An 18,895-nucleotide genomic window follows, 5' to 3' on the forward strand; every position below is an offset into this window, starting at 1 on the left:
TGGGGGGTCAGTGGTTTCCAGTACAGTTGTTGACACATGGCTAAAATATCTCATCTCCTCATGATAGCTGTCTGCTATCATGTGTGAAGCATTTTGTTCATAACATTTTGTATACATTATCTTAACCAGTTTTCATTTGATTCCTGTGAGGTCTTTACTTTCATCAACACTATTTTAATATTAAAAAATGAGGCTCAGTGTGTTTGTATTATGCCTGAGCTACCATGTCACTAGTCAGAATATAAACAAAACAAAACAAAAAACACTTGTAATAGCTTGAGGACACTTCATCTGTACTTAGACTATTTAGGAAAAAAAATATATATATATGTATTATCAGACAGTGCAGATACCTAGAACCATGGGAGTTAATACCCATAGTCCTAAAGGATCATGGTCTTTGGAAGTTGCCAAAGGGTAAAGAGCATTGGGCTGGCATTCACAGTTTTGGTCTCAGCCAGCAACTAGCTCTTCCCTATTGTAGGCTCTCCTTTTCTTTATGGGTCTTAGTTTTCTCGTCCATAAATAGTGTTGAGAGAGATGATCTGAAAGGTCAGTTCATTCTTTTTGTAATATCCTCTGATCGTATCTCTATGAGGCAAAGTACTCAAAAAGCTCAGTGCTGTGTGTGTGTGTGTGTGTGTGTGTGTGTGTGTCCCTTTAATTCTGTGTTTAAAGAATAATACTTGGCATAAGGGAGTGTTTTGCTCAGTGACTTTTTGTCTTCACTTTTGCCTCTATTGGTAGCTGTGATATGCATGGAGTGAATTCCTGGAGCCCCTCAGCCTATGGCTGTACAAAAGGACAATGAGCATATATTTAATGGTTTTTGCAACAAAACTATTCATGCCAAGTATCTAGACTCTAATATTTCAAATGAAAAGCAAATGCCTGATTTGTTGCATACATTAGAGTTATGAAAAACCGTGCTTCATGAAAGTAACACTTTCACTTTTGAGAAGAAATAAAGTCTCAACATCACACCAGTGACAAAATGGTATTCATTCAAATGACCAACATATTTGGAAAGCAAATGAAATGTGGTATTTTGTGTTTATTTTTATTTTAACTAAAGGACATGGCCCATACACACATCTTCAAGTGTTTTATCTTAGATTTAATCACAGTGCATTACTTTCTGATTGATTTCAAAAGTAAAAGGATGTTGGGGAGAGAACAGAATGGTTTTGCAAAAGACTTTCATTCTTGAGGTATGAGATCCCATGTTTAATCTTCAGCACCACCCACTCCATAAGCCAGAGCTGGGCAGTCTCTTCTCTCTCTCTCTCCCCCACCCCCCCTCTCTCTCCTATTAGAAAAATAAATAAATAATATATTAAAATGAAGGGATGGGGAAAGTATCATTTGTGAAGACGGATTAGCATGCCTTTCATTTTTGAGATGCTGCTTTAGATTTCAGAAACCACGCATAAACTATTGCCTTGAGCATTTGGAACAAAACACAAATGTCCTTGCATTAAGTTATTTCCCTGTGAATTTTTACTCTTTTCTTTCATGAATCATTAGCAGCTCAGCTCAAAGAAAGCAGGAAAGGGACAAAGAGATACAGCTGTGAACCCAAAAAGTAAATTGTCTTCAGGTAAATGACCCAGTGCACAATTGTAAACCCCATTATAATAGAGTAATGGATGAGGGCTGCAAAAAAGATAAAAGATTTCAGATAGCTGATAAATTCATTCCTGACCAAAAGGGAAAATAATAGAGTTTAGTATAGTGACAGGCTGCTGAAAATGTACATAAAGGAATTCCCTCTCAGTCAAAATTATATACTAGATTTATTATAATAACTGTAATTTTATCAGTGATCTGAAGATAAGGACCATTTTTTTTCATTTATAAATACTAACAAATGAAAGGTAAAGGAACTGTTATATACAAATCATCCATGGCTAGTGGTAATTTACTCCTTGTTTTGAGTTTATTAGTATTTTTTTTACCAGAATTGCCATTCTGTGTCACAAAAGGACTCTACAGTTCCAAGAAAGTCTGTAGAAAAGAACTGACACTCTCTTCTACTAAGATATGTACATGCTTTTCTAGGTCAGTCTGTTGAATTTCATTGAAATATTGAAAGGTTAGGAGAAAGTCGGTTGTCTTTTACTCTAAGTGATATACATGATTGTACTCCCCTGCTGAAATCTGTTCATGGATGACATTTAAATATACAGGTCAAACTCAAGAAATATGAAAGTGGTTACTGTGACCGTAAGAATAGAGTGATATGATATATTACTGGTTTGTAGTAAGAAGGTATGATTGTTAGTAAATTCATTCTTAAGAAATTTCAAAGAGTAAATGCTTGTATAAAAATACTTAGATTAAATCAATAAGCCAACACTTGAGACATAAAGCAATTCAATATTTACTGGGGAATTTTGGGTGATTTCTCAAGTGATTACAAACTTATAAATGACTGTTCCATCGAAATTAATTGTGCTTGAATTAAGGCACCCCGAGATGCTGGTCAAATTAACACTCTATATGTCCTGTTATTAGAGAGACATTTAAGAGGTCTATTTATTACAAATGCCTAACTTACAGTGACACTATACATGTTTTGGAGATTTTGAATTATCATCCTTGGCACCTTTTTTTTTTTAAATATGTTGCTAGTGGATGACCACAGAGTTTCAAACCTGTGTGACACAGCCTCCCCATCCAATCTTACTTTTTTCTAACTGCCTGGAATCACCTACTATGTTTGGGAAAAAAAGGTTGGGGGACTCAGTTCATGTCTAGAAGACTACTTACAAATACCTTGGCTAGTGTTATCAGTGACTCAAGAATCTTCCTTCTACTGGTGGAGATAAGTTTAGGGTAGTTATTACACTGGAGGGCCTAGAGGCCAGAACTAAGTGATAGGAGTATACTGGTACAATTTGGTGTTAAAGTATGCAAGTTCTCAGTCTGGAACTGTCGGAGAAGACGAACTAATAGTGAACAAGTATTAGGACCTGGGGTGATGCTAGGATGAAGGTGCTTAGTGGCAGAGATAAGAAGAGGAAAGCCTATAAGGACCTTTAAAGACAGAGATAAGCAAAAGACTAGGTGACAATATGTGTGGGAAAGACTTGCCTCTAACACCCTAATTTTATCTCCTGCAGCATAGTAGTTGACAGTACACTGACCCTGTAAAATGAGAAGAACATTACTTTGGTTTTCCGCTTAGTTAAGGCTGAACATTACTTAGCGTGGCAGAGTCACTAGTTAAATGGTGAGTATTGCAATTCGGATGCAAAGGTGTGTTGCCTTACCTTTCAAACAAACAGTAGGGATAATAGCCAGAAAAAAAAAAAAAGGAAGAGGACGGTGGGGAAACTTTAGCATTAGGCTTATGCAATATTATGGCAATGTTTCATGTGAAACTAGAGTAATTGTTATTTTTATAAATATTGCTTCTTAATGATGAGAAGTGTATGATGATGGAAAAGGGCCTAAAGTGGAGGTGAAAATGTTTCATAGACACCCACCAACAGGAATTGAGAAATTATGCCCATGTGTCAACTACTGTATTATAAACCATTTACCCCTCTCCAGTAAAATGGGGGGGATTTGCATGAATTTATCATTAAAAAAAATACCAAGAAAATTTACTTCAGAGTATGATGCAATAATGATTGGATAGGAGAAAGTAAAGATTTGGAGACAGAATATGTGGATTTTTGATTTGTTGCTTATATTGACTAGCTTTGGCATTTAAGCATTCCATGCCATGTCTTAAACTGACCTTAGAACTCAAGAGAATGTGCATTTTCTTATGTAAAGCTCTTTTTCAAGTGAGGAAATAGTCTTTGTGATTTAAGAACCTGCATGGGAGTGGGGCGGTAGCACAGCGGGTTAAGTACACGTGACACAAAACACAAGGACCGGCATAAGGATCCTGGTTCGAGCCCCCGGTTCCCCACCTGTAAGGTAGTCCCTTTAGAGGCGGTGAAGCAGGTCTGCAGGTGTCTATCTTTCTCTCCCCCTCTCTGTCTTCCTCGCCTCTCTACATTTCTCTCTGTCCTGTACAATAACAACAACAATAATGAAAAACAAAGGCAACAAAAGGGAAAGTAAATATAAAAAATTAAATAAAAAAGAACTTGCATATCATTTTATGTTTCTTTGCATTCTTCTCTGACTATAGTGTAGTAATATGAAATGCACAATTTCTTTTTTTCCATGTCAAAACTAATCCTAAGTGTCCAAGTACATCATATGTTTTCAACATTTCTCTATTTGATTCATGTAGAAATAGCATTTTTTACAGAAAATTCAAGAATGGATATTCTAATACTTAATTTGAATAAACCAGGAAGAAAGAATTTGTCCAGAAGAAAGATTATCACAGCCTTGATTAAAGCAGTGATTATAATAGTAAAGTGAAAGAACATTAATCCATACAACTAATAGTGATTCAGCATTAAATTTATAACAGAAACAGTTATAAATAGCATCTAAAATATGAGAATTCAAATAGAAGAGACTATATGATACATAATCGTAGCAAGGGAGAAATTCCTTAAGGACTTAAGGGGACGTAAAGGCATTCTCAATGCATTGATGGAAATTTCAGTTTTACCTCCTTCTCTCTTTTTTTCTTTCTCTCTACCTGAAAAAGCCATCTCAGAGCAGTGAAGTTCTAGCAATAAAAAAAAAAAGTTTCACTCTCAGATGAAGGGAGACTAAGGTAATCTTGTTAGCAGTACTTTCATTCTTTAAGGGTAATTGTTGAAGGTATCCTGCTAAGTGAGATAACACAAAAAGAGAAGTGTGAATATTGGATCACCTAATTCATAAGTGGAACTTTAGAAACAGGGGCAGAAAGGGAAAACAGAGGGTGAAATTTGGACTGAGTGTGTTGTATTGCACCAAAGTAAAGGACTATGGGGAAGGAGGGGGAGGGATGGGACTGAGGAATATTTGGTTCCTGACACATGATCATGGAAAGGGACCTTGGTTGGGGGAGAGAGTGTCTTGCAAACGCCTGTCATGGGGAAATGAGATGCTATTCCTATTTATCAACAACTGTAAACCATTAGACACACCCTCCCAAATAAACTGTAAGGGACACAGTCCTATCTTTTCACAGTGAATGATGGAAATTGTGTAAACAGGAAATAACAGAAAAGGACCTGAAATATCAGAGTAGAAACAGGAGTAATGGAGTAAGAATCAATATAAATATAAAATACTCTCTTACTATATTCTCTTTTTTTAATTTTTTTTATTTAAGAAAGGATTAATTAACAAAACCATAGGGTAGGAGAGGTACAACTACACACACATCCCACAACCCAATCTCCATATCCCACCCCCTCCCCTGATAGCTTTCCCATTCTCTATCCCTCTGGGAGCATGGACCCAGGGTCATTGAGGGTTGCAGAAGGTAGAAGGTCTGGCTTCTGTAATTGCTTCCCCGCTGAACATGGGCGTTGACTGGTCTGTCCATACTCCCAGTCTGCCTCTCTCTTTCCCTTCTTCTTCTTCTAGCATTTGCCTCTCTTTCCCTAGTAGGGTGTGTCTCTGGGGAAGCTGAGATCCAGGACACAAGGTGGGGTCTTCAATCCAGGGAAGCCTGGCCAGCATCCTGATGGCATCTGGAACCTGGTGATTGAAAAGAGAGTTAACATACGAAGCCAAACAAATTGTTGAGCAATCATGGACCCAAAGTTCCACACAATTCCCACCTATGAGATGAGTCTCTCCAGGTAAGTCTCTCTCTCTAAAGAGGGGTTTAGCACAGGAGGACGCATAAATCTCACAAGGTTGGCAGCCATTTAAGCCTTCCCTCCTCCACAGAAAGTCCTACATCTTCCCACCTGAGCATGGCATTCCTCTAAAACATTTAAGCCTGCTCCATTTTTCTTTACTGTGTCCATTTAGATATAAAGGGATAGGAGGAGATGTTGCTGAGGACTTATTCTGATGCAGTCTCCGCCCCCAGGTTTTTCTATGCCCCGCTAAATCCTAGAGTGCCCCCTTTCAACCAATCCTGGCTCCGCCCCCAGGTTTTTTATTGAAGAGAGCCTCCTTTTTCCATTTAATCCTTTGGGCCCCATTACCAAAGATTAGATGTCCATAGGTATGGGGATTTATTTCTGGGCTTTCAATTCTGTTCCACTGGTCTGTGTGTCTATTTTTGTTCCAGTGCCATGCTGTTTTGATGATGACGGCTTTATAATATAGTTTAAGGTCTGGGAGTATGATACCTCCATTTCTGTTTCTTATCCTCAAGATGGTTTTGGCAATTCTAGGTGTTTTCATGTTCAGATAAATGATTGTAGTGTTTGTTCTATTCTCTTAAAGAAGCTTGGTGGAACTTTGATGGGTATTGCATTAAATTTGTATGTGGCTCTGGGGAGAATATTCATTTTGATGCTATTCATTCTTCCAGTCCATGAGCATGGGATATCTTTCCATTTCTTGGTATCAGTTTCTATTTCCTTGAGTAGCAACTCATAGTTTTCAGCATACAAGTCTTTCACTTCTTTGGTCAACTTTATTCCTAGGTACTTGATTGATTTTGCTGAAACAGTAAATGGGAGTGATTTCTGGATGTCTTCTTCTTCAGATTTAGTGTTTGCATAAAGAAATGCCACTGATTTTTGTACATTGATTTTGTAGCCTGGTACTTTGCTATATTGCCTGATAACTTCCAGTAGTTTTCTGCTGGATTCTTTAGGTTTTTCTATGTATACTATCATATCATCTGCAAATAGTGAGAGTTTAACTTCTTCCCTTCCTATCTGTATTCCTTTGATTTCTTTCTCTTGCCTGATTGCTATGGCAAGAACTTCCAATACTATGTTGAAGAGTAACGGTGACAGTGGACAGCCCTGTCTAGTCCCCGATCTAAGGGGGAATGCTTTCAGCTTCTGTCCATTGAGTATGATGTTGGCTGTAGGTTTGATATATATAGACTCCACTATCTTGAGGAATTTCCCATCTATTCCCATTTTTTGTAGAGTTTTGAGCATGAATGGGTGTTGTAATTTGTCAAAGGCTTTCTCTGCATCTATTGAGATAATCATGTGGTTTTTGGCTTTGCTTTTATTGATGTGGTGAATGACATTGATTGACATACAGATGTTGAACCAGCCTTGCATTCCTGGGATGAATCCCACTTGGTCATGATGAACAATCTTTTTGATATGTTGCTGTATCCGGTTGGCCAAGATCTTGTTTAATATTTTGGCATCTATGTTCTTCAGAGATATTGGTCTGTATTTTTCCTTTTTTGTTCTGTCCCTATCAGCTTTTGGTATCAAGGTGATGTTGGCTTCATAGAAGGTGGAAGTGAGTATTCCTGTTTCTTCAATCTTATGGAATAGCTTAAGAAGTATGGGTACTAACTGTTTCCTGAAAGTTTTGTAGAATTCGTTTGTGAAGCCATCTGGTCCAGGACTTTTGTTGTTGGGGAGATTCTTAATATAGGTTTCAATTTCTTTGTCTGTGATTGGTGCATTTAGATTTTATAGTTCTTCTTGGTTCAGTTTTGTAAGGGCATATGCTTCTAGGAATTGTTCCATTTCTTCCAGATTCTCTAGCTTGGTGGCGTATAGTTCTTTATAGAAGTTTCTCAGGATTCTCTGAATTTCTGTGGTGTCAGTTGTGATATCTCCTGCATCATTTACAATTCTATTAATTTGAGTCTTCTCTCTTTTCTGTTTGGTGAGTCTGGCTAGGGGTTTGTCAATTTTTTTTAATCTTTCAAAGAACCAAGATTTGGCTTCATTGATCTTTTGTATGGTTCTTTTATTTTCGATGTTGTTTATTTCTGCTCTAACTTTAGTGATTTCTGTACTTCTGGTTTCTTTTGGTTTCCTTTGTTCCTCTTCCTCTAAGTCTTTGAGGTGTGCAGTAAGGTCGTTCATTTGAGCTTCTTCTTGGTGTTTAATATGTGATTGTATGGCTATAAGTTTCCCTCTCAGTACTGCTTTAGCTGTGTCCCAAATATTTTGATAGGTTGTGTCTCCATTTTCATTTGTTTCCAGGAACATTTGAATATCCTGCTTGAGTGAGTCTCTGACTCAGTGATTATTAAGGAGTATGTTGTTTAGTTTCCAAATTCTGTGACTTTTAATAATTTTCTGTTTGTTGTTAAATGTTAGTTTTACTCCACTGTGGTCTGAGAAGATACTTGGGATGATTTCAATGCTCTTGAATTTATTGATGCTGTCTTTGTGGCCTAACATGTGGTCTATCCTTGAGTATGTGTTATGTGGATTTGAAAAGAAGGTGTATTCCAGTTTTTTGAGGTGAAGGAGTCTGAAAATGTCCAAGAGGTCTAGTCTGTCAATCTATTCCTATAATTCTCTTGTATCTTTATTGGTTCTCTGCTTTGTTGATCTGTCTAAGTGTGAGAGTGGGGTATTGAAGTCTCCCACTATTATAGTATTACTATTGATGTATTTTTGAAATTCCTTCAGTAGGTGCTTAATGTATTTAGATGGTCTCTCATTGGGTGCATAGATGTTAATAATTGTTAAGTCTTCTTGGCTGATTGATCCTCTAATCATTATGTAATGTCCTTGCCTAACTTTTATTAATTTATTTAATTTAAAATCTATCGTGTCTGAGATGAGAATGGCTGTTCCTGCCCTTTTTTGTGGTCCGTTAGCCTGTATGATAGTTTTCCATCCTTTCACTTTAAGTCTGTGTTTATCTTGTTGTGACAGATGGGATTCTTGCAAGCAGCATATGGTTGGGTTATGTTTTCTGATCCATCCCCCCACCCTGTGCCTTTTGATGGGTGAGTTTAAGCCATTGACGTTTATTGATATTATGGATTTAATGTATTGTAGTGCCATTGTTCAAAAAATTTTTTTTTTGTTTGCTCTGATATATTGCCAGTGTTATAGTGATGTCCTTGTTTATAAGAGGTCTTTTAGAACCTCTTTCAGGGCCGGTTTGGTGATGGTTGCCTCTTTTAACTGTTGTTTGTCTAAGAAGGTTTTGATCCCTCCATCTAGTCTGAATGAAAGTCTAGCAGGACATACTGTCCTTGGTTGAAACCCTTTTTCATTCAGGGCTCGATAGATATCTTGCTATTCCCTTCTGGCTTTTAGAGTTTGAGTGGAGAAGTCTGTAGATAATCTTATGGGTTTTCCCTTGTATGTGACTTTTTGTTTCTCTCTTGCAGCCTTTAGGATCCTTTCTTTATCCTTACTTCTTCTCATTGTGACTATGATGTGTCTTGGTGTCTTCAGGTCTGGGTTGATTCTGTTTGGTACTCTCTGGGCCTCTTGAATCTTGATGTCCTTTCTGTTATTCAGGTCTGGGAAGTTTTCTTCTATTATTTCCTCTAGAATGTTTGCTTCCCCTTCCTCTCTTTCTTCCTCTGGCAGGCCAATTATACGAATGTTACTTCTTTTGAGATCATCCCTCCCATATGTCTCTGTTGTTGTTTTCAGTGTCTCTCAATCTCTTTTTAAGCTCTTTCACCTCTTTCTTTGTTTTCTCTAACTCATCCTCTGTCTGACTAATTCTGTTTTCTGCTTCTGTTAGTCTGCTTTCCCTTGCCTCAGCTTCTTTCTTCATTACAGCTATTTCAGCTTTCAGTTCTCTAATTGCCTCAAGATAATCAGTATTTTCCTTGGGCGTCTCAACTGTTGTTTCCCTAATACTGCCATTCCTTTCCTCTAATGTTGTTTTCATTTCTGTGATTAATAAGTTTATTATTGCTTGCATACTTTTCTTATCTATGGTTACTTCTTGCTGATTTGTAGTTTCTTCTGGGCTCTTGTCTTCATTCATTGGAGTAGCAGTTTTATTTGTTTTTGATCTACCCATTTTTTTGATTTATGTGTTTCTTTTTTTCATGCTCTGTTGTTCCTCAGTTGTTGTGTCTTGAGTACAAGCAACACTGTACTAAATACCTTTATGACAATTGCACTCACCAACCTCAGGAATTACAGTAGCAACTGAAGCAAGTATTGAAGCAGTTTAATCGTTACCAGTTAGCCAAACAATTTCTCCAGTCCGTGAATAAATAGTAACCAAATCCCAGTGAAGAAGAAAGAGAAAGGAAAGAAAGGATAGCAAAAATAGACAGTTATGCAAATCTACTATCCACTGTATATTCTAGTGGAAACAAGAGGGGAAAGGGAACTAGAGTAGAGATACACACATAGAGAGTCCACTCTGAGTCAGATTTCTTCCCCAAAATAATTCACAAATTCAGAAAGGCAAAGAAGAAGGAAGAAGTGTATGACAAGATAAAAAAAAAAAAGAAAAGAAAAAGAAAGAGAGACATGAGAGAGAAAAGGGAAAAGATAAGAAAAAGAACTGTAATTAAAGAGCAGTGAAAGGAAATTCCCAAATGTGTATCAGTGAATTCAAAACAGCACACTGTTTGGTGCTGTAGGGTCTGGGGGCTATTACTTTGGATGCTGTAGGATTAAGGAAGAAAAGATGACAAGAATGAGAAAAAGAAAAAGAAAAAGAAAAAAAGAAAGAGAGAGAGAGAAAAGAAAAAGATAAGAAAAAGAACAGTCATAAAAGGGCAGTGAAAGGAAAGGGTTTTTTTTTTAAATTATTTAATTAGCTATGCTGGATGAGGTGGGGGGGGTTGGCTACTTAGAACGAAAAAAGGCCAGAGGTTTCAGAAGGGTATAGACTTAGAATTAATGATACTCCCTGGTCGGACAGGAATTTGGTAAAGAAAAGGAGCTCCTAGCAGAGGAGCTGGTCCCCAGGGACTGGTTATGGGGTGGGGGGCGGGGAAGGAGGTATGCTTAAAAATTAGAAGGAAGAAAAAAAATGTTTCCCCTTTTTTCCTACTCTAATTCTTAACCCAAATTAAGTTATAGTCACCTCCTTGGTGTCACCGCTAGGACCCCTTATTGACTGGCCAACTAAAGGCAGAAAATCCTACCATTTCCAGGAGATGTGGTCAGAGTTCAGCCACTAGCAGCTTCTCAATCCACCATCTTCCCTCTTACTAGATTCTTAAATTAATTTTTTTATTGAGGCAAAACTTGCAGCACCAAGCGGTGAAGCAGGTCTGCAGGTGTCTATCTTTCTCTCCCCCTCTCTGTCTTCCCCTCCTCTCTCCATTTCTCTCTGTCTTATCCAGCAATGAGGACATCAACAACAACAGCAATAATAACTTCAGCAGTTAAAAAAAAAAGGTCAACAAAAGGGAATAAATTAATAAATATTAAAAAATAATTAAAGAACAAAAACAATAGATTGCAAAACTTTATGCAACCTCAAATTACCTAAAGCAACCACTAAGTACACTGTACAGAGTGGTACACTAAAATGTACCTTAAAAGCACAAATGGATGCAGCTGTTAAAAACAATGAGGTAATCTCCTTTGCAATATTGTGTTCAGAACTCTAAAGCATCATGTTTGATGAGATGGACCTCAAAGAGAAAGAACACTTGTAGGTGGAACTTAAGAACAAAGAACAGTAAAGGAAAACATAAGGGGAAACTTGGACTGGGTGTGGCATATTACATCAAAGCAAAGGACTCTGGTGAAGTTGGGAAAAGGACAGGATAGAGGGACATTGGAATCTTCTTGTGTCTCTTAGACACCACTCAAGGGGAAATGAGAAGTTGTACCTATGTGTTAAAGACTATACTGTAGTCAGTGTATTGCACTAAAGTAAAAGACTCTGGGGTGAGAGGAAGGATTCAGGTCCTGGAACATGATGACAGAGGATCCAGTGGAGGTTGTATTGTTATGTGGAAAATTGGGAAATGTTATGCATGTACAAACTGTTGCATTTACTGTCAACTGTAAAACATTAATCCCCTAATTAAGAAATAGTTATGGACTAAAATGGGACTATACAGTAAGCCAATAACCCCTCAAGAAACTTTTAAAAAAATGGAATCTTAAAAGTACATTCCATCCAAACAACAAAGAAAATAAAAACAAATTTAAATCTACATCAAATTGAAAAGCTTCTGCACAGCAAAGGGTACTATAACCCAAACAAAAAGATAAACTACAGAGTTGGAGAAAATATTTATACAACATACTTCAGATAAGGACTAATAAACCAAAATACATAAAGAACTCAGTAAACTTACCACCAAAGAAAACAAGCAGACCCATTAGGATATGGGACAAGGATATGGACATACACCTCACCAAAAAAGAGACTCGGTAAACCTACAGAGACATGAAAAAATTTTCAAATTCATTGACTGTCAAGAAATGCAAATAAAGACAACAATGAGATACCATTTTAAACCTGTGAAAATGCCATACATTTGAAAATATAGTAACATCAAATATTGGGGAGAATGTAGGAAAAAGGAATACTTCTGTGCTGCTAGTGGAAATGTAAATTGGTCCAACCCTTGTAGAAAACAGTCTGGCAATATCTCAGAACACTAGAAATGGACCTATTCCATGACCCAGAAATTACTTTCCTAGGGATTTGCCCAAAAGTAACAAAAAAACACCTTTCAGAAGTGGTCTATGCACACCTGTGTTCATAGCAAAACTATTTATAATAGCCAAAACTTGGAAGTAACCCAAATGTCCAACAGCAAATGAGTAAGTAAAATCTTCATAGTGGAATTCTACTCTGCAGTTTAAAATAATGAAGTCATCTCCTTTGCCTCATCCTGGATGGAAATTGAAGACATCATGTTAAATGAGATAAGCCAAAAAGAGAAGGGCAAATACCCAATGTTGTTACTTACAGATTTGACTTAAGAAATAGGGACAAGGCTTTCGGTTTTCAGCTCGAGGAGGAGGCCAAGATGCAACTTTCTTTGGTTGTGTCAAATCCGGGTTCAACGGACACCAGCTGCCTTCACCATGCCACCAAACCGGTGGGGAACTCATCGCCACTTCTGCGCTGGCCCCCAGATCGGGCCGTTCAGTCTGTCTCCCAAAAAAGTTGATGATGACATTGCTGAGGCTACTGGTGATTGGAAAGGTCTGAGGATTATAGTAAAACTGACAACCCAGAACAGACAGGCTGAGATTGAGGCGGTGCCTTCTGCCTTTGTCCTCATTATTAAAGCCCTCAAGGAACCACCAAGAGACAAAAAGAAACAGAAACATATTAAGCACAGTGGAAACATCACTTTTGATGAAATTGTCAACATTGTATGACAATTGAGGCACCTGTCTTTGGCTAGAGAACTCTCTGGAACCATCAAAGAAATCCTGGGGACTGTTCAATCTGTAGGTTGCAATGTTGATGATCACCATCCTCATGACATCAACAGTGGTACTGTAGAATGCCCAGCTAGCTAAGAATTACAAAGGAAGATGAGTCAATAAAGGATTATTTAAAATAAAATAAAAAAGAAATAGGGACAGGGAGGGAAAATACAAAATGAAACTAGGACTGAACCTGCTGTTTTGCATCAAAGAAGAGAACCCTGGAGGAGATGATGTAAAAAGACTAAGGGTGTGAATGTTTTGCTGAGAACTTTCACAGGGAGATGAGAAATTGTGTTCATGTGTCAGTGACTGCATTGTAAACCATTAACTCTTCCCCAATAAAAATGATTTTTAAAATGAAAAACAATAAAAGCATTCCACTAAGCCAAAGCAAAGTAAAAAAGAGAGTAGAGAAAGTAAACACAATTGAATTGGCAGAATTCAGCCATAGCATATTTAATAATTGCTTTATGTGTAAATGGTCAGAAATGCAATACAGATATTGGCATAGTAGATACAGAAGAATGATCTAACAATATGTGATCTAGATGAATTCAGATTGTGATTTACGTGGACTGAAGTGAAAGCATGCAAAAAGATGCATGCTTTTTTAATTAGTCGGCACTAATTAAAAGAGCACTTATGTTAATAAAATAAACTTCAGGACAAAAAATAGTAAGGCAAAAATGATATTTTTAAAGGTTTATTTTATTTATTGAGCGAGAGAAAAAAGAGGAGAAGGAGGAGGAGGAGAGAGGCACACACTTGAACCAAGGGAAAATGAGACAGTCTAGAACATTGCTCTGGCATATGTAGTTCTGGGAAATCTAACTTAGTATCTTCTGCTTTCAAGTTAAGTGTTCTACATTTTGTGAAATGCCCAGGCCACCAAAAATGAGTTATATATGACAAAAGTGTTAGGAACATAAAAGGACGTTCTAAATGTGTATGCTCCAAACGACTGAGCTACACACTGAGTGATTAGAACTTAAAGAAATGGAAGGAATAATGGATATATCTGCAATTACATTTGGAGATACAAACCCCCATTTTACTAATTAATAGAATACTCAGAAATCATTGATAAAATGGAAGAACTTAACAAAACCATGAATCAACAGGATCTACCCTGTATTTGCAAAACAATTGAAAATGCAGCATATGTTGTATCTTTAGTTGTCTATTCTACACACACACCAAGATAGAAGTTATCCTGGCTCATTGAAAAAGCCTTGACAACAAAAACATTCATTGAAATCATGCATAAAGTGTTCCCACACAATGCTGTCATCAGTTAAAGTAGATAGCAGTATCAGAAAGTTAACAGGAACCTCTCCGAATGCTGAGACTTAACAGATTTGTTTTTAACATGAGAAATAAAACCAGAACATGACTCTAGCCCATGTAGTGCCAGGGATCAAACTCAGGACCTCATGATTTTAAAAAGGTATATGTATGTATGCATTTGTGTGTTTATTTATTTATTTGAATGAGAGATATGGAAAGGAAGATACAGAGACCAGAACTCTATTTAGCTCTGGCTTATGGCGATGCTGGGGGTTGAACCTGGGACCTGAGCCTCAAGCATGAATGTCATTTGTATAAACCAAAGTACTGATGATGCTGTGATGAAAATATGAATGAATAAATAAAGTACAATAAAAAATGAAAATCAGTCAGGGGCCGAGTGGTGGCACACCTGGTAGAGCACACATATTACAGTGTGCAAGGACCCAGGTTCAAGCCCCAGTCCCCACATGCAGGGGGAAAAGCTTCACAAGTGGTGAAGCAGTGCTGCAAGTGTCTCTCTGTCTCTCACCCTCTCTATCCCTCTCTTCCCTCTTGATTTCTGTCTCTATCCAATAAATAAATAAAGATATAATAAAAATTTATTTAAAAATTATGTCAGTCAACTAAGCCAGTGAGACTACATCAGATTAAGAAACTTCTGCACAGCAAAAGAAATCACCACCCAAACAAAGAGACCCCTTATAGAATGGGAGAAGATCTTTACATGACATACATCAGACAATAGGCTAATAACCAAAATATATAAAGAGCTCACGAAACTCAGCAACAACAAAAAACAAACACAAAAAATAACCCCATCCAAAAATGAGGAGAAGGTATGATCAGAATATTCACCAAAGAAGAGATCCAAAAGGTCAACAAACATAGGAAAAAATGTTCCAAGTCATTGATTATCAGAGAAATACAAATAAAGACAAAATGAGATACTATTCCACTCCTGTGAGAATGTTAAGTGAGATCAACCAGAAAGAGAAGGATGAATATGGGATGATCTCACTCATAGACAGAAGTTGAAAAATAAGAACAGAAGGGAAAACATTAAGCAGAACTTGGAATAGAGTTGGTGTATTGCACTGAAGTAAAAGATTCGGGGGGGGGGGCGTGGAGGTCCTGGAATATGATGGCAGAGGAGGACCTAGTGGGGATTGAATTATTATGTGGAAAACTGAAAAATGTCACACATGTACAAACTATGGCCTTTTACTGTTGACTGTAAACCATTAATCTCCCAATAAAGAAATTTAAAAAATAATAAAGCCAGTCATATATATATCACACAAGTATGGCCAAGTTATACTTAACAGAACTATGAAAGTATTTTGGCATGCCTTTGCAATTTTCACATTTCCATCCAATATAATAGGATGGTCTTTTTCAACAAATGATTTTAGAGCAATTGAGTTTTTATAGAGCTGGAAAAAAGAGCACTTTAACTAAATCACATCATTTATTAAACAATTACTTCAAAATGAATCATATAGTTAAATGTTAAAGTATTCAGGATAAAACATGGGAGTAAGTCCTTGGATCCTAGGATTTGCTGAAGTGTTCTTACTCATGCCATGAAAAGCATGAGTCATAACATTTAACAAATTGATATATCAGACTCCACCACAATATAAAACTAATGGTTTTGCAAAAAGCGATTTTAAAGTATCTTATTTACTTATGTTAATAAGAGAGATACAGAGAGAGGCAGTGAGGCACCAAAGCACTGTTCGGTTTAGTTTATTGTGGTGCTGGGGACTGAACCTGGGACCTTAGAATCTCAAGCATGAAAGTCTTTTTCAGAACCATTTTGCTGTCTCCACGACCCTCTGAAAATACAAATTCCAGACAGAGAGAAAATATGTACAAATCATATTCAACTAAAAAGAATCTCTTAGTGGGGGTTGGGCAGTAATGCAGCAGGTTAAGTGCACATGGCACAAAGTGCAAGGACCTGCACAAGGATCCTGGTTCGAGCCCCTGGTTCCCCACCTGCAGGGGGGTCACTTCACAAGCGGTGAAGCAGGTCTGCAAGTGTCTATCTTTCTCTCCCCCTCTCTGTCTTCCCCTCCTCTCTCCATTTCTCTCTGTCCTATCCAAAATGATGACATCAATGACAACAATAATAACCATCACAACAATAAAACAACAAGGGCAGCAAAAGGGGGGGGGAAGAATCTCTTATCTACAATATTTTAAAATCCTCAAATTTTAACAAATAATCTAATTAAAAAGGACAAAGGGTATAAAACTATTTTATTCAAGAAGATATACAGATGATAAATAAATACATGAATGTGCCTACCATTGCTAACCATCAGAGAACAATATATTAATATCTCGATGAGATATCACCCCACACTTATCTGAGGAGCTAATTTTCCTAAAAGGCAGTAACAAATGCTGCTAGAGAATGCAAAGAAACCATTCCTCATACGTTGCTGGTGTCAGTATAAAATGGTATCATCACTTGTCACTTTGAAAAATGCTTTGGGATTTTCTCTTTAAAACCTGAAATCTCTGCAAATGCCTCATGACCTCGCAATTGAGCTCTTGGACATTTATCCCAGAGGAAAGTCCACAGGCAAAACCAAAGAACACAGAGGGTATGTGATTGTCTGTAGCTATCTTATTTACAATAGTCCCAAACTGCTAACATTAAAATGTGCTGTAACACACCTGTCTCAACCAAACTCTGTACATGCATTCCTTGGAAACTACTCAGTGCTAAAAAGTAGTAAACTATTGATAAAGATTAATTGATGCATCTTCGCTTTATACCGAGATGGAGAAGTTAGTTTTATAGTTACACACATGATTCTATTTAGGTTACAGTGTGGAAATGAAAAAACTTATAGAGATGGAAAACACTTTGTTGCCAAGGGTGAGGGATTTTGTGGAGAAAGGAGGTGGGGGTAATTACATTGGTGTAGTAGGGATTTTGGTGATGATGAAGATTTTATTTATCTATTTGTTTATTTATTTATAAAATGGAAGTATTGACAAGACCATAGCATAAGAGGGCTGCAATTCCATATAATTTCCACCACCAGGACTCCATATCCCATCCCCTCCCTTGAAAGATTTCCTTTTCTTTGTCCCTCTGGGAGTATGGACCCAGCATCATTATGGGGTGCAGAAGGTGGGAAGTCTGACTTCTGTAATTTCTTCCCTGCTGAACAGATCAATCCATACTCCCAGCCTGTCTCTCTCTTTCCCTAGTGGGACAGAGGTCTGGAGAGGCGGGGCTTCAGGACACATTGGTGGGGTCCTTTGTCCAGGGAAGTCAGGTTAGCGTCATGATAGCATCTGGAACCTGGTGGCTGAAAAAGAGGTAAGATATAAGGCAGAAAAAAATGTTGATTAATCATGAACCTAAAGGCAAGAATATTGCAGATGAAGATTTGGGGTCAACGTTTTGTACAAAGCTAGTAGGTATATTTTAGGTATATTCCAATGGGCCCATGACCTTACTAATTTTTGTCTGATGATGAAGATTTTATAGCTGAATTCTAGTGGTCACAATACTCATTGCAAATACACACATAATAAAAGAGAAGATAATTGTGCTATATAACAGACTAGTATTCATTACCTAGTTTTGAAAGTATACATCTTTTAAGAATCAACTCAGTTTCCCATATAGATATTTTTTTTCAGCCTGTGAAGTAGAAAAACAAAATGGAGGAGTCATCTCCAGAGCTTCATCTCTCCAGGCTGACTTTTAGAAAAACAGGGACAAAGAAACTGCCAGGGGGGAAAGACACCACAGCACTGAAGCTTCCTCCAGTAAGATGAGATCTGGGCTGGGACCTGGGTTACGTGCATGGCAAAGAAGGTGCACTATCTAGGTTAGTTATCTTGCCAGTCCTCCATGTCCAGAAATACCTTGCTTCTGAAGCCTCCTATAGCTACCTTTTTATGTTGGCCCACTCAGTCTTCAGCCTATTCTAACTGAACTTTTATCTTTACTTCACGGTATTCTTTTGTGGCTTTTGGACCATTTTCTATAGTTTAATGAGTAAGAGATACAGAGAGAAAAAGAGACCAGAACACTGCTCAGCTCTGATTTATAGTAGTGCTGAGGATTAATACAGGTAATTCAGAGCCTCAGGCATGAAAGTCTTTTTTATAACCATTATGCTGTTCCCCTCTCCCATTATGTTCTTTATGTTTCTAAACTCAGAACTAGTAAGATCTTACTGTATCTCCCAACCATATTTGGCAGTCTTGACAGTATCCTCTTTCTGTGAACTACCTTCCCCTTTAATTTTAGAGTGCTGCACCTTGTACTTGGTTCTTTATCCTTTCTCTTTGGGGATTCCTTCACCGTTGCCTTCTTTTCCTATCAGTCATTTTAGGGTTTTTTAGGGTGTCATCCTAAGCTCTTGTCTCCATGACTTATACCATTTCTGAGTCATTTTCTTGTGTTTATGGCTTAATTTCTCATG

The 18,895-nt window shown here is 37.5% G+C and overlaps 1 pseudogene; it reads left to right on the forward strand.

Moving 5' to 3' along the window:
* Positions 1 to 361: 361 nt before the first annotated feature.
* Positions 362 to 13,235, forward strand: LOC132535756 (large ribosomal subunit protein uL11-like; annotated as a pseudogene).
* Positions 13,236 to 18,895: the final 5,660 nt, after the last annotated feature.

Source organism: Erinaceus europaeus, chromosome X (assembly GCF_950295315.1).
Source record: "Erinaceus europaeus chromosome X, mEriEur2.1, whole genome shotgun sequence".
Lineage (NCBI taxonomy): Eukaryota > Metazoa > Chordata > Mammalia > Eulipotyphla > Erinaceidae > Erinaceus > Erinaceus europaeus.